The 12861-nt window shown below is 47.0% G+C and overlaps 3 pseudogenes; all 3 read left to right on the top strand.

The window, feature by feature from the left end:
• Nucleotides 1-896: 896 nt before the first annotated feature.
• On the top strand, nt 897-1589 carry LOC147507996 (pentatricopeptide repeat-containing protein At3g13880 pseudogene; annotated as a pseudogene).
• Nucleotides 1590-1606: 17 nt separating this feature from the next.
• On the top strand, nt 1607-4079 carry LOC147507995 (pre-mRNA-splicing factor ATP-dependent RNA helicase DEAH1 pseudogene; annotated as a pseudogene).
• A 1729-nt stretch (nt 4080-5808) lies between these two features.
• On the top strand, nt 5809-7695 carry LOC147507994 (glycerophosphodiester phosphodiesterase GDPDL7 pseudogene; annotated as a pseudogene).
• The last annotated feature ends 5166 nt before the right edge of the window (nt 7696-12861 follow it).

Below are 12861 nucleotides of genomic sequence, written 5' to 3'. Positions count from 1 at the left end.
TCAAATGGAAATCGGCTTCCTTCACGTGCCCATCGGAGATCCGATAGTGATGGAGTATGGTACGTCGAATTTGGGATGAGGATTCCGTAATTTCGTTGTTGTCGGTGGTGGTGAATGGGTCGGATCCGGTGGTGAGTGGAGAGATGGGGTAGAAGATGGGGAAATGGTGTTATCCGATTTGAAGGGATTGCCGAGAAGAATTTGAATCTTGGCTTGTTGTGGATTGTGTTATTGGGATTCCGTTTATTTTCACGGATTTAGAGGGGGTGGTTATGGATCGCTACTATTCTTTGGTTTGCATCCTTTGAGGTTGTTTCATGAGACTACGGCTCTTGCTTTGGCGTATGGGATTTATAAAGGCCCGATTTACGGAGAATGATGGTGGTGAATGTTGCATTTGGTGATGTTGGGCATGCTAGTATGCGAGGTTTGTATTCTTTGGGTTTAAGAAAGGGCGGTTGAAGGTTTTGGCTCATTCTTTTGATTCAAATCTTGGTGGTAGGGATTTTGATGAAGTGTTGTTCCAGCATTTTGTGGGGAAGTTTAAGGGTGAGTATAAGATTGATGTCAACCAGAATGCTCGAGCTTGTCTTAGACTCAGAGATGCTTGTGAGAAGTTGAAGAAAATGTTGAGTGCAAATCCAGAGGCTCCTTTGAATATCGAGTGCTTGATGGATGAGAAAGATGTGAGGGGTTTCATCAAGAGGGATGAGTTTGAGGATATAAGCATTCCTATTCTGGAGCGTGTGAAGGTTCCTTTGGAGAAGGCTATCGCAGATCTTTGAAATTTGACAGTGGAGAATATACATTCAGTTGAGGTGGTTGGTTCAGGTTCGCGTGTTCCTGCTATCATTAGGATGTTGACCGAGTTTTTTGGGAAGGAACTGAGGCGGACTATGAATGCCAGTGAGTGTGTTGCGGGATTGCGAGATGGTGTTTCGTGGAATTTGTTAGTTTCTGGGTATTGTCAGATGGGGTTCCATGGAAAGGCGATGGAAGTGTTTCACGATTCTAGAGTTGCTGATGTAACGTTGGATAAGTTTTCTTATGCGAGCGTATTGGGTGTATGTGCTCAAATGCGGGATGTTAAGTTAGGAGAAATAGTACATGGATTAATTTTTGTTAGTGGATTGAGTGTACACGAATTTTTAGTTAATTCACTTATTGATATGTACTCAAAATGTGGTAAGGTCGATAATGCTAGACTTGTGTTTGAAAGTTCGGATAATGTAGATGATGTTTCTTGGAACTCGGTGATTGCTGCATATGTTAGAAGTGGGTTTAGCGAAAGAACATTAGGAGTTTTGGTGAAAATGCACAAGTCTGGATTGAAGTTGAATTGTTTTGCGCTAGGTAGTGTCTTAAAGGCATGCTCTGCATGCTTTAGTGGTTCAGGGGAATTTGGAAGAGTTGCTCACGGTTGTGCAGTCAAACTTGGGCTGGATGTTGATGTTGTTGTAGGGACTGCATTACTTGACATGTATGCGAAAAATGGTGGTCTCGAGAATGCAATCAAGATTTTTAAGCTCATGCCCGATCGAAATGTTGTCATGTTTACCGCGAATGATCATTTGGATTTTTCCAAATAAAAGTGTCCGAAGAAGAATATGCAGATGAAGTGCTGCATCTCTTTTCTCAAATGCGAAAAGAGGGAATTAAGCCCTCACAGTTTACATTCTCAAATATAGTTTCGTGGACATCACTGATGGCAGGTTGTGTTCGAAACTCATAGTTTGAGTAGCATGGAGTCTCTTTAGCGAACTTCTGGTATCTGGAAGAAAGCTTGACGAATTCACTATGTCTTGTGCTTTGAGTGCTTGTGCAAACTTGGCTGCTTCAAGATTAGGTGAGCAGATACAAGGTGGATGTGGGCGATGCTTGTAATCAGGAGTATAGGATTCCAGAATCGTATGATGATATACACAGTGGGAATGTGGACCAGGAGAAAAGGTTTTCTGCGGCTTTACAGCGATACAGGGAAAACCACAGCTCTAGTTCTAATGTACGTGATTCTTGGGAAAATAATCGGCTAGCAAAAGGGATGATGAAATTTGGTTCAGAAAAGAATCAAGTATTTGGTAGTAGTTATCAGTATGTGTTTGAAGAAGACCCGATTGAGTTTGTCAAGGCATGTGTGGATAATGAAGAATTGTTCAGTAAGCTAGAATCACCCTACGCTGTCAAGGAGAAGGAGGTACAGAAACTTCATGATGACAGGAAAGATCTTCCTATTTATCGGTTACGAGAAGACTTACTCCAGGCAGTGGGTGACCACCAGGTTCTTATAATTGTGGGAGAAACTGGCTCAGGGAAAACTACTCAGATTCCCCAGTATCTACATGAAGCTGGTTACACAAAACATGGAAAGATTGGATGTACTCAGCCACGCCGTGTTGCAGGGATGAGCGTTGCTGCTCGGGTTTCGCAAGAAATGGGTGTGAAGGTTGGTCACGAGGTTGGTTACTCGGTTCGGTTTGAAGATTGCACATTATCAGAAAAGACAGTTGTGAAGTATATGACAGACGGAATGCTACTGCGAGAATTTCTTGGTGAGCCTGATTTAAGAAGTTACAGCGTGCTCATGGTGGATGAGGCTCATGAGAGAACACTTTCAACTGATATTCTATTTGGTCTTGTTAAGGACATAACATGCCACCAGAGTGATCTAAAGCTTCTTATTTCCAGCACCTACTTTGACTGGGCTCCTATTTTTAGAATTCCAGGGAGGAGATTTCCAGTTGTCTCATACTTCACAACAGCGCCGGAAGCAAATTACTTGGATGCAGCAATAGTCACAATTCTCAAAATTCATGTGACTGAACCGAAAGGCGACATTCTTGTATTCTTTACGGGACAGGAGGAGATTGAAACTGCCGAAGAGATTTTGAAGCATAGGACAAGGGGACTAGGAACAAAGATCGCTGAGCTCATAATATGCCCTATCTATGCCAACTTGCCAACAGATCTTCAGAACAAAATCTTTGAACCCACACCTGAAGGGGCTCGGAAAGTGGTCCTGGCAACAAACATAGCAGAAACATCCTTGACCATCGACGGAATAACATATGTTGTGGATACAGGATTCTGTAAGATGAAGTCCTACGACCCAAGAACAGGTATGCAGTCCTTACTTGTCACTCCTATCTCAAAAGCCTCAGCAACGCAGAGGCTTGGTCAGGCTGGACGTACAGGTCCAGGAAAGTGTTATCACTTGTACACTGCGCATACTTATCATAATGAGTTGGAAGAAAATACACAGCCTGAAATTCAAAGGACTGACCTAGCAAGTGTCGTGCTCCTTCTGAAGAGCATGGGTATTGAGGACGTGAGGAGTTTTGATTTTATGGACCCACCAGCGGATGAAGGATTGTGTCAAGCATTGGAGTTGCTCTTTGCTCTCAATGCACTTAATAAAAAGGGAGAGCTTACTAAGCTCGGGAGGAGGATGGCTGAGTTTCCACTTGATCCAATGCTCTCCAAAACGATTGTCGCATCAGAAAAGTACAGATGTACTGAAGAAATCCTCTCAATTGCTGCTATATGTTGTCCGTTGGCAACTCTATATTTTACCTCCCGAAGGACAAAAAGGTCCATGCTGATAAAACAAGGATGAGTTTCCATACTGGAAATGTCGGAGACCATATTGCGTTACTTAACGTCTACAATTCGTGGGAAGAGATAGAGATAAGCTGCCTTTAAGCCAAAGAGCGGGGGGGATGAGCTTTCCGCGGACCCTCTTGTCCGAATCAAACGTGGGGGAGGCTGAGCTGTTTCCGGATGTGCATTCCGAAGGAGAGCGGAGGGGTTCGAGAAGACCCTTCGTGGATATGTCGTGGGACTATCCGAAGGAGTGCGGGGGGGATGAGCCCTCCGCGGACCCTTGTGTCCAAACAGCGCGTGTGGGGCAGGCAGAGCTGTCCCGAACCGGCGACAACCCGGTCGAGCCCGCGGAGTGGGATGAGCCCTCCACGGATCAGAGATGCTAGAGATACATGGGGCAATAAGAGAGCCCCAACAGGCGAGAGTCCGAGCGAGCCCGCGGAGTGGGATGAGCCCTCCACGGATCAGAGATGCTAGAGATACTGGGGGCAATGAGAGAGCCCGAGCAAGCCCGCGGAGTGGGATGAGTCCTCTGCAGATCAGAGATGCTAGAGATACATGAGGCAATGGGAGAGTCCCAACAGGCGAGAGCCCGAGCGAGCCCGCGGAGTGTGATGAGCCCTCCGCGGATCATAGATGCTAGAGATACATGGGGCAATGAGAGAGCCCCAACCAGCGACAACCCGGTCAAGCCCGCGGAGTGGGATGAGCCTCTGCGAAGGACCAAAGATGCTAGGGATACATGAGGCAATGAGAGAGCCCCAACAGAGAGCTCGAAAGCGAGAGAGCCAGAGTGGGATGAGCCACCTTCGGGGACGACGAAGGGCAAGAGAGGCAGCAGTCAAAGAGAGTAGCCCCAGAGCCTGGTTGAGCCGCAGGTCGGAGATGCAAGAGATATGCGGACATGAGATCTGAACAACGGGGGGGATGATCCCTCCGCGGACATGAGATCCGAGTCAAACCTGGGGGCAAGCAGAGTTACCCCTCATCAGACTCCACTCAAGAGCGAGACAATCGGGGGGGGGGGAGCCCTCCGCGGACATAGTGGTGAGTTCTCTGAAGGAGAGATGGTGGCTGAGGTGATACACTCCGCAGACAGAGGCGATGAGTCCCGAAGGAGAGCGGTGGTCGAGGGAGGCATACACGCACCGATATGGTAGTGAGTTTTATGTGAGATGTGTTGGTTGGGTTGAGACGCATCGTGGGCATTGTATTGAGTTGAAGAGAGAGAGTGAAGGGGATGAGATAGTTGAGTCCTACGAAAGGGAAATGAAATGGTGAGACCCTCTGCGGATATAGAAGTGAGTTATGTGAAGGAGAGATTATGACAGGGCTGAGACACTTCGCGGACATAGTGGCAAGTTTTCGGAAAGAGAGAGGTTGGCTGAGGTGAGACACTCCGTGGACATAGTAGTGAGTTTTATGAAGGAGAGCTTATGGCTGGGTTGAGACACATTGTGGGCATTGTATCGAGTTGAAGGGAGAAAGCGAAGGGGATGAGATCCTTTGGGGATACGTTAATGGGGTATATGAACAAGAACAGATGTATTGAGTACTTCACAGACATACGGTCCAGTGGCAGAGTACATGGATACGAAATGTCCTGAGGAGGAGAAGACTACATACAGTCACATGATACTGTGGATATCTAGAGTTCAAAGAGAGAGACAAGGAAGTTTGAAGACTTCTCGGGTCCGCCGTCGTCACCGTCGCCGAACCCGAGAGGGGGCAAATGTAGTAGCCATATTCAGGAATGCATCACATAAGTACTGGCCCAAGAGATAAGGCCCATACCATAGTATGTATTGGGCCCAGAGAATAGGCCCAGGACCATACTATGTCCCATGAGTAATACCTAAGAGAGAGAGAGGGGGGAAGAGGAAGGGAAAAGAAGAAGGGGCTAACAAGAGAGGCATAAAGGGGGTGAGGAGAGAGGTGAACTACGGCGGCTTGATCCCGAAATGGGTACGTAGGCAACCTAATTGGTGCAGCCGATCCAAAATAGAGAGGAATTTGAGTAAATTGAGAGAGTCGCGAGATTCGCAGTAATAGGGTGCAACAGAATGTCTTCTCGTGTTTTTGTGCACACAAGTCATGGAAGAAGCGCTATGCTGCTGTTGTATCTGCAATGGGGCCTTGATAATGCCTAGCCACATAGGTATTGGCATATGGAGTAGCAGAAAGTGATGGTATGAAATTTCCTTCGGCATGGGTATGGATAACTATGATACCATGTTGCAGGTAGACCGCAGTATATATATACAGCCCCGCTCACCTGAGATCGCCTTCCTGAAAAGCATTGGTGGTAAGATAAACAAAGTCAAGACGAAGCTCATCTTCCAGTTTCTCAAAGGAGATGCAGTTGAACCAACGACTAAACAAGAAATCTGTAACATCTTGAAGGATCCGGCTTCAATAAAGACATTCGCACGGAATACTTGTCCCCAAAGAATACATCCGGCCCACAAATGCCAATAAATATTTAGAGGCTCCTACTAGTCTTGTATCCGATGCTCATAAAATAGGGTGGAAGTATTTGCCTTGGGTTTTGCAAATGATATGCCCGAAAGCTTTAACTACAGCTATGACCCCACGAAAAGAGTACTTTGCGGTTCCGATAATCCGAGAGTTTTTGTTGATGGAGTGCCTACTGACTTCCCTCCGACTGCATCTGAGGCTATTGGTGAGTTGTGTCTATTAAACTCTTTTATTGTTTTGTTCTTTATATTTCTTGTAGAAATACTCAGTAGAAGCTTTTAGAACTACTGTTACTCATATCATCTCATCTGATGTTTGCAACGTTTCCTGTTCTTCAGCTTGCTTGGCACATAACCAGAAAATGTTGGCTGTAAGAGGTGACATACTTATTTTCAGCTCTTTTAGGGAACTAATTATATTGAGTGGATAAGGGAGCTCACTCCTATGTTTATATGATTTTGTAGATCCCTTGGTCATATCCCACAATGGAGCAAGTTGAGTCTATGCAGCTTCCAGCGATCTCGCTTATCAGCAAGCAATCCGAGATGGTGGGCAATAGATGGCTCAGTCCAAATGTCAAAAGATGGAATTCCTTTCTGTTTGGCTTCAGTAGATCTCACGGGTGACACAACTGCAGTGACTACTTTCATGGCCCGAGCTTCTTTGGTCCCTGAAATCAAATCAAAGACAGGAATATTTAATTTTCATTTGACCTAACGGCAAGCGAAATTCAAAGTTTAAAGCGTAAGTTCATCGTCATCAATGGTATTTTGTATTTGAATGAATATATTCGTATCTCATCCAAACTTGTGTTTGATGCTTATACCTGTCTAGAATTATTTAAGATGCCAAAACGTAATTACTGGTGCTTGAGAAAATATCCTCAATGAAATGAAAAGTTGATGCTGATGGAAAAGTAATGTCTTGTCTTTTTTCTAAATCTGAAAATCATTAAGAGCTTTACATAAATAAGTACTCCAGCCTAAATAAATCATGCTCCTGTTTATGTAACTAAAATGAGAAAGATTATAACTAACCAAATACACATATTATGATCATAGATCACCTTCACGAACTCCTCCTGCCATTAATCTTTTTGAGGAAGAATGTTCTCACACTCATTTTGGTATTTGTTTTTTCAGCACAAATAGCAGTACCGGAAGAAACTCTCTTGCCATGAAACCCAGCAAATAAGAACAATGGCAAACTCCTTTCACTCGCTTGGAATTCTTATCAACATAGAGGTGCGTTCCTTTTATCTGTTTTTTCACATGTCTACTATAAACAGTAGTAACCAGGAAAAACTAATAAAGACTTTAGAGGCACATGTACTTTTACAGTCTTCTTACTCTTCTATGAAGCTTGCATGATGCATGGGAGATCTTCAGACTGAAAACTGACTAATAGTTGATTCCTTAATATCTAAGACATTGACATGCGAGATGATGATACACATTGACATACTCATTCTGTATCTACAGACTAGTGCAGTATCATTAACGATTATTAATCTTCTTTCTCAGAATGCCCCCTACCTTGCATCCAAGAAGGGCCTTAGCGTAGTTGATGCCGTTTCCAAAGCATTGGCCAATGCCTCATATGACGTAATAGTCACGCGACTCGGCAGAAGTGTACATTCCGTCGATGATACTTCGATGCTTTCTAGCTCAAAAAATGTCACTAATTACAAAAAGATCCTCACCATCGAGAGGAAATCGGTGATGTACCCAAGCAATCTTTGGATGAAATCAAGAAGTTTGTCGACATCGTTGAGCTTCAGCAGACCTCCCTCATCAAAAGTATTATCGATGGATTTGTCCTTAATTTTACCAATGTTGTAGAGAAGATGCACTCGCCAATATTTCCGTATTTGTGGCAGTCCTCATAAATGAATACACAAGATATCGCTTTTGACTTCTTCACGGATCCAATCATCGAGATAGCTACTTATGTCCAACAACTTAAAGTCGACGGGATCGTAACTGAATTCCCTGCCACTGCAACTTCATACAAGAGTAAGTTTCCAAAGTTATTATATTATCATTGTAGCATATATATATATGTAGGGATTGTAGGCAGAAAAGGCTTTTGCATTATCCAAAACTGCAAAAGTACAATGTAGTGGCCCATATTAGAACCGTGGACCAAGTCAAAAAGAGAACGAGGGCATGGTAACCAGATAGAAGGGGGAGCAGTGGAACATTGCCGCGGAACCCTAAGCGGCGGATCGCATTGAGGTAATGACGGGCGGAGAATCGTCGGATGAAGGGACAGTGTGTGGCCCCACAAGAGGAGGAAAAAGAGATATAAAGGAAAGAAGGGATGAGAAAAAAAAGGAGGGCAGACATTGGGAGGAGAGGAACTGGGAGGTTCATACATAGGGAGTGAGAGTAATTTCTAGGTTCCTACATTTGGCGCCGTCTGTGGGGAACAGAAAGAAAAGCAAAGAAGATATGGCACCCAAGAAACGAGTAGACAAGACAAAGAAAGTAGCGGGACAGGAAACAACGCCGGAAGCGGAGATTGACGAGGAAAGGGATAGAAGAGAAGAGACGGAGACAGAGGAGCTGCGGCTTATGAGGGAAGAAATCGGACGGTTGAGAGAGGAGAACGAAGGGTTAAGGAGAGAAAGGGAAAGAGAGGAGGAAGGTACAGGAGAGTCAAGTGACGGCTCGGATGAGGAAGGAGTGGACCCAAACCTCGTTGAAAACCCAGTGGTAGGTTTGACAATCGAGCGGGTGCAAGAGATGATAGACAGAGATAGAGAAGTGAACCAGTCGAAGGTGAAGAGTCGGGTGGAGCGGGCGAAGTGGTGGTGGTCGGGCTAAACCGCAAACCCATGGCGGAGGGGATTGGGTCCCGGAGGTTCCGCCGTTTTAACCAACCTAGATTTGAGAGGTAACGACGGAAAGGTGACCCGCAGATCACATCCTCCACTTTAGGCAACAAATGCCGTTATGGCAAAGAGTCGAGGTATGATGGGCTGCGGTGCATGATGTTCCCGGCCAGTTTGCGGAGGGCGCCCGATTGGTACTATCGATCGCCGCCGGGCGGGGAGCATAAGGAATTTTCAAGAGTGGAACAAGCGCTTATAGACCATTTCATCCACCGGAAGAAACGAAGCGGTGGACATAGCAGCGTTGTTCAATGTGAGACAAAGGTCAGGGGAGACAGTGAGGGAGTATTTGTGTCGGTTCAAGCGTGAGACTCAAGGTCGAGAACCGGACGAAAGAACCGCTGGTTATCGATTCGAAAGCGAGGTTTTGCGACGACCGTGAACGGAGTGCACCAATCGGTCGCGAAGAATGAGATCGCGACTTTGCATGAGCTCTATCCGCGGTGGAGAAATACATCGATATGAGGACACCTTACCGGCGAATCAAAAAGGTCGGAAAGCCGTGGTTGTCCTTGGAGAAAGACAGGGAGCACCGAAGGGAGGGTGCCGCGGATAGGGAAAGCAGCAGGAACCGCGGTAAAACCCCAAGGGTGGAGAGAGCAAGGGAAGGGATTCGCCGAGAGAATAGAGAAAGGAGGCCATACAGGGAAGTGGAGGTGACGCCGCTGAATAGACCATTGAGCGAAATATTGCCGTTGATCAAACATTTACAGGGGTACGAAGGACCGCGGAACAACCCAATAGAGCTTCCGGATAGACCGTTCTGTGCATATCACCAGATGCGGAATCATGAGACGGATGACTGTTATGCGCTGAAGTGGATGGTACAGAGATTGGTGGAAAGGGGCAAAATGAGGGAGTTCGTGAGGGAGGTGCAGAATGAGGAGCATGGGCCGCGACAGGATCAGATATTGGGGACTATACATGTTATTTTTAGCGGGGAGGTGTTGAGTCATAATGCACATAGGGATAGGGTGAGGAGGACGGCGAGCATCCAGCAGATCAGCGATAGGAATGAGGTACCGCCATACAGGATAGGGTTAACCGAGGACAAAGATCAGATCGTTTTCAGTAAGGCGGACTTGCGGGCAGTAGACTCCCCCCATGAGGATGCGTTGGTTATCACGGTAGCGATGGGCAATTATATGGTGAAGAGAGTATTGGTTGATTGTGGTAGTGCGGTGGACCTGTTGTTCAAAGGAGCTCTGGAAGAAATGAGAATGAACCCGAAGCAGTTGAGACCCCCGCGCACGAATTTGTACGGGTTCAATGGTAGCATGACCGAGCCTCTTGGGGAAGTCTTGTTGCCGGTAACTACGGGACCGGTGACAGTGTTCACCCGATTCATGGTGGTAGATTCCGCCTCACAGTACAACGCCATTTTGGGGAGGAGGTGGATCCATGAGATGAAGGCCGCCCCCGCCTACTTACTACCGTGATACGGTTCCCAACCCGACGGGAATACACGAGGTCCGCGGAGACCAAGTAACGGCCAAGAACAGCCATAGGAGCACAGTGAAGCGGTTGGTCCACGGAACAGAGGAAGAAAGTTCCCACCCCAGGAAAAGGCAGGCATAGCAATTACAGGGTGCCCCCGCGGAAAGTAAGAGGGAACCAGCGGAGGGCCCAAAGACGTTAGACGAAATTGAAGTGGTTAACATAGGGGATGGGGAGGAAGAGAGATTTACCTCGATAGGATCCGGGCTGTCAGAGTGTTGGAAGAGTAGACTGGTACAGTTCTTGTCGGAGAACAGGGATGTGTTTGCTTGGACGGTGGAGGACGTAACTGGGTTAGATCCAGAATTTGCATGCCACCGGTTGCACATGAAGGAAGATGCTAAGCCGGTGAGGCAAAGGATGCGGAGCATCAGACCAAAGTATGCGGAGGGCATACGCGAGGAAGTGTCACGACTGAAGGGAGCGGGCATAATACGGGAAACTGAGTTCACCGAGTGGTTGTCCAATGTGGTCGCGGTACCGAAAAAGAATGGCAAGGTCCGGATGTGTGTTGACTTCACGGATGTAAATAAAGAGTGTCCGAAGGATAGCTACCCCATGCCGCGGGTAGATGAGCTGGTGGATAGAACAGCGGGGTACAAAATATTCTCATTCATGGACGCATCTATGGGATACAATCAAGTCGCGATGTATGGGCCGGATCAGGAGAAAACAACATTTGTGGTAGAAGGCGGAACGTACTGTTATACAAGGATGCCATTTGGGCTGAAGAATGCGGGAGCCACTTTCCAAAGGTTGGGGGAGAAAATGTTTGAAAGCAAGATTCGGAGGGGAATTGAAGTATACATAGATGATATGGTGGAGAAGAGCATGTCCGAGGAGGAGCATTTAGAGGGCTTGCGGGAAACGTTTGGGATACTGCGGAGGTATAATTTAAAGTTGAATCTTGAGAAGTGCACCTTCGGAGTGACCACGGGAAAGTTCCTGGGGTACATCGTGACTCACCGGGGAATCGAGGCCAATCCGGAGCAGATAAGATCGCTGATAGAAATGCCTTCCCCGCAGAATGTTAAGGAAGTACAGCGGCTAGCAGGAAGGGTGGCGGCGTTGAATAGGTTCATTGCCAAGTCATCTGATAAGTGCAGCGCAGCCAGATCGGGTCGGCCGAGGAAGACTCGGATTTCTTATGGACAGCAGAGCGAGGAGGCATTCCAAGAGTTGAAGCGGGTATTTGGGCAAGGCTCCTTTATTGTCTCGCCCAAGAGGGGAGAAGTTGTAATTTTGTACTTGGGTGCCACCGAAAGCACGCAGCTGAAGTTCGGTGTTGGTCCGCCTCGAGATTGTGGTGGAGAAGCCGGTGTACTTCCAGAGCAAAACATTACTGGACGCAGAGACGCGGTATAGCAGGGTGGAGAGGTATGCCTTGGCGTTGGTTTTCTCGTCGCTGAAACTGAAACCCTACTTCGAGTCCCATTCGGTTGTAGTGGTCATGAACTTGCCTCTCAAACAGGCGTTAAGGACAGAAAGGTCAGGAAGAATGTTGAAGTGGGCGGTGATGCTTAGTGCTTATGAGATACAGTATCAGGTAAGGACCGCGGAGAAGGCTCAGGCAGTGGCGGAGTTCCTTGCTGAGTTCCCGGCTGAGGATCCCACGTGGGGAGAGGAGATGGTGATGGAACCGGAGAAAGAGGTGGAGACCGACTTTCTAGACCCTCGGGACAAAAAGAAACGGATGGAGGGTGTTTGTGGACGGGTCACCACCGATACTTTGGAATGAATAGGGGTCGGTTGGTCACCCGAAAACAATGTAATAGAACTAACTATGAAGTTAGGCTTCGCAACCAACCAAAGAATGAAGCGGAGTATGAAGCAGCTGATAGCCGGATGAGAATGGCCGAGGATTTGGGGTGAAAGAGCCGATTGTGTACCGATTCGAACCGGGTAGTATGTCGCTAATGGGGGTTCACGTCCGATGCCCAAGAATGGCGAAGATCCGGAAGTGTTACACAAGAGATCCAACAAGTTTGAGAAAATCCAGTTTTGTACATCCGGTCGCTGGGCGAGAATAGGCACGCCGATGCTCTAGCGCAGACGATCGGGCAGCCATACCGGGTCCGGAGGAAAGGATTATAAGCGTAAGATCGTTGGAGAGGCCTAGACATTGGGAAGCCGGAAGAGGCATGCCAGATAGGGGAAAACGAAGGGTGCTGGATAAATCCCATTAAGGATTTCCTGGAGGGAAGGGAGGTGACGGACAAAAGAGAAAAGAGAAGATTGGAACAGACATCGCAGAGATATGTCCTGGTGGGGGGCGAATTATACAAGAAAAATTTCAATGGACCTTTGTTGAGGTGCCTGGGACCTCGATTGGCTTTAGAAGTGTCGCAGAATTGCATGAAGGAGATTGTGGAAGTCATTCCGCGGGAAGA

This window comes from Coptis chinensis, chromosome 3, assembly GCF_015680905.1.
Source record: "Coptis chinensis isolate HL-2020 chromosome 3, ASM1568090v1, whole genome shotgun sequence".
In the NCBI taxonomy this organism is placed as follows: domain Eukaryota; kingdom Viridiplantae; phylum Streptophyta; class Magnoliopsida; order Ranunculales; family Ranunculaceae; genus Coptis; species Coptis chinensis.
The sequence above is the reverse complement of the archived record's forward strand: the minus strand, read 5'-3'. Positions and strand labels throughout refer to the sequence as shown.